This window comes from Octodon degus, unplaced genomic scaffold, assembly GCF_000260255.1.
Source record: "Octodon degus isolate 3935 unplaced genomic scaffold, OctDeg1.0 scaffold00068, whole genome shotgun sequence".
Taxonomy (NCBI): Eukaryota; Metazoa; Chordata; class Mammalia; order Rodentia; family Octodontidae; genus Octodon; species Octodon degus.
In genome coordinates this window covers 2,998,718-3,002,247 of record NW_004524644.1, presented here as the reverse complement: position 1 = coordinate 3,002,247, position 3,530 = coordinate 2,998,718, and positions in this window count along the sequence as shown.

Sequence of the window (3,530 nt, the reverse complement as noted above, 5' to 3'; positions counted from 1 at the left end):
TTTCACTCTTTTAGTTTGCTAGGCCTGTTCTATGACCCTCAAGAATTTTACAAAAAGTAAATTAATGTTTCTGCTGAAAGACTTTCTTAATCATTATACATTGAAAACATCTTTATGTCAACTGTATTCTTAAAGAGTTGTTACCCTGTATACGGGAACTGTAAATCTCCAAAGAACCTAAATATATTTATTTTAAAACAGTTTTCAAGCTGTTCAATTATTTTCACGTCCTTTAGAGTTGAATCAGTATGTTGATTGTTGTCAAGCCAGCTGGTTATCTTGAAGTTTGCCTGTCACGTCATGGAAAACTGATAGTAAATTTTAAGCTTTTACAAAAAATTTAGTTTCTTTCATGTGTTTTTGGGCATTTGATACAGACTCAACTTGATATTTTTCCTCTTTCCATTTCTGTCTAGTAATTGTACAATCATTTCTACTAGGCCTTGAGTTCCCTAGCTCACCACGCTGTTTGATGGAAGGTCCCAAATCACCAACATATGAAAATATTTGCGTTATCATAAACCTAGACCTTTAGCTAGCAAGAAAACTGGTCCAAGTTTTAGTTCTAGGTTGCTATTTCTCTTTCTGCCCTTTCCTTAGTACTCTGCTGTAGGTAAGCAGTAAGTTCAGACAGTATGTAAATAGCCATTCTTATCCTGTTTCTGATCCTCATTAATGTCTCTTTTATATTAAAACAGTAACAAACTACAGACTCCTTAGAGCTCCCAAAACTCAGAAATCCACAAAAATAAAACATTTGCATATGAATACTATGGCAGTATTTACTTCCACTGTGTTGACATTTACCTTGGTTAAGCAAATGCTGTATTTCATTGCCACACACTAGCAGTTTAAAAAAGGCTGACTTAAAAATGTCTGTAATGAAGCGTTAAATTATTTTTTATTAAATGTGACATACTTAATGTTTTGTGTGATGAAATGGAAAGTGTAAAGACTTTTGCTGCATACAAATACAATGGTTGTCTCCACAAAAAACATTCAAGCAATTGAGTTGTAAGCTGAATTACTCTTTTTTTTATACCTCTAAATGCTGTCCCATCCTCACAAATTTTGGATACCCTCTGTCTTCGTTATCTTGCCAGAGTGACTTAGCCTACTTCAATGTGGCTTCTCATCTGACTGGGGCATGGAACTGCTCTTTCTTTCTAAAGCCACCAACAGGCTCCTGACTACCAAAACCAAGGGACACATTCTAGTCTTTATTTGACTGAAGTTGTCCATTGTTCCTAACCTTACTAAGTATTCTTCTCTTGAAATTCTAATAGTGACGGGAGATGTTACTACACTCCATCTTCCAATGATTCCTCTTTTCTTTGCTTGTAGATCTATATGCTTAACTAAGCTCATGCTAGTATTTTAAACTCTAGGTCCACATATCCAACTGTGCAGATGATAAAACTGTTTGATAATCTTAAAGACACTCTATATTTTTACTGCCCTTGGACAAATATTTGCTCCTCTTTTGTCTAATGCCCTACCCCAAGCAAGGAGGCCACTACAACCTAAGCAGAAATGTGGCAGCCATCTTAAGAATCCTCTTCTAGACCTATCTTCACCGCAACTAACTTTAAGCCCTAAGAATTGCTCATGCAATGTATCTCCTTCCTCCAATTCTGACCCTTCAAATCTACTGTCTACAGGGCTAACAAAATTAAAAAAGGCTAGAAGTGATACTATATTAGTTACACTATTCAGTTGGATTCTGAGCTTAAGTAGAAACTATCCAATAAACACCCAATAATCTGTACCTATCACTATCACATAGGCATTTTCCTAAGGAAAGGATCCAAGTTTTCAAGCTTAACCCCCAAAGCAGCAGGCCCTCTTAAACCGGTCAGAATCACCTCAGACCACACCCTTTTTCCCAGGATGCACAGATTCAGGCCACCTCCCAGTTACTTTCAGTTCACATACAGGGCTGTGCTGCTTCAACTTTTCACCCCAGTGAACATTAGGTGCCCTTTGCCTGGAAAGCAACCCCCATCTGCTCCGCAATCCAACAAGCACTCATCCTTCCAGTGTTCCTTCATCTATGCAGTTCTCCCTAGCTTAGCTCTCCTATGCTTTGTAGACACCTTTACTATAGGATTTTCATTTTGAATTTTCATATCCTCCATCCTCAAGAAATCACAAAGATCGTTTTATTCATATTTGCATGCTATTATTTAGCACAGTGCTGGTACATAATTATACACTTAAGTGTATGTTAACTACAGCATTAACAGTGTATGCAGTCTTATCACAAAATTATTTCCTGCATAACATTGAAAGTATTTAAGAAGCTTAAAAAAGATTTTCTCCCAAATACTTTAGAAAACTAATGAACCTACCACTAGCACTTCGATGAAGTCTGTAATTTAAAAAAATTGACAATATAAGCATAAACACAAACTGTCTTTTCCTTTAAATAAAAGTCTAAATTAACTATAAATTATAATCTTCAATGAAACAAAAGCCGTATACTACACCTAAGGTTTCTTCTCAATCTTTACCTTTTTCTGTGGTACTGGGAATGGAACTCTGGGCCTCACACACGTTAGGACGGCTCTTTATAAGGACCACACACAGCACCAGCTTCCTAATCTTTAAATATGATTAGCCCCATTACTTAATGTAATCTCTCTTGCAATTTTTAATTTTTGGATGCACAAATATCCTATTTAAACCTGGACTCAGGGTTGCAACAAACAAACATCAGATCTTTAACGTAGCCATTCGTGTTCAATAAACGCTATCTCGGTTTTCAGAAAAGCAGAAAAATTCTGGGGATGTGGTGTATGCGGGAAGTCAGAGAATGGTGTAGGTACTCATCAGATAATTTTGAATTTCTATTACTTAAAAAAAAAACCATCCTAGCAAGAAAAGAAGTTTCTACTCTTCTTTATTACTTTATCATTAAAACGAAGGGTGCAGGAGTTACGGACATAAATGTTGTTGGCTCTGAACACAATCTGACTGCGCAATGGACAGAGGCCAGCTGTCTATTAATAAGGCCCTAAATATCAGCACGAAAATATGTACTGGGCCACGAAGTTTGAAGGAAACCTTCAGTGCCTGGTAAACTTACTAACTCTTTCAAGCAGACTGATCATTGCCAGGGTCAAATTAATAAATGTCCTTTAACGTTAATGATTGCGAGTGTTTCACGGACTAATCCTGACTTCGCAAGCAGAATGTTGCTTGCAGGGATCTAAGGCAAACTCGACATCCCTCCCGACAGGCTGGAAAATGAACTGAATCCACTCGATGCGTTTTCTGAAGGCTTTTTTTCCCACCTCCCTGACTTGGTTTCATTATTCTTACCGAGAACCGATCGTAAAAGCACATTCAGGGCGCAATGCTTGCCCGAGCCGGTCGACGCGAGACGCGGACGGCCGCGGACTTCGGTTGGCCCGCCGCAGGCCGGAAGCCGCTGTGGCTTCGCGGGCGGCGGCGGCGGGCCCGAGAGAAACGTGAGCTCCCGCCCCGGGGCCGCCGGACTTGCGATTCGACGCCCGCCGCGCCGCGCC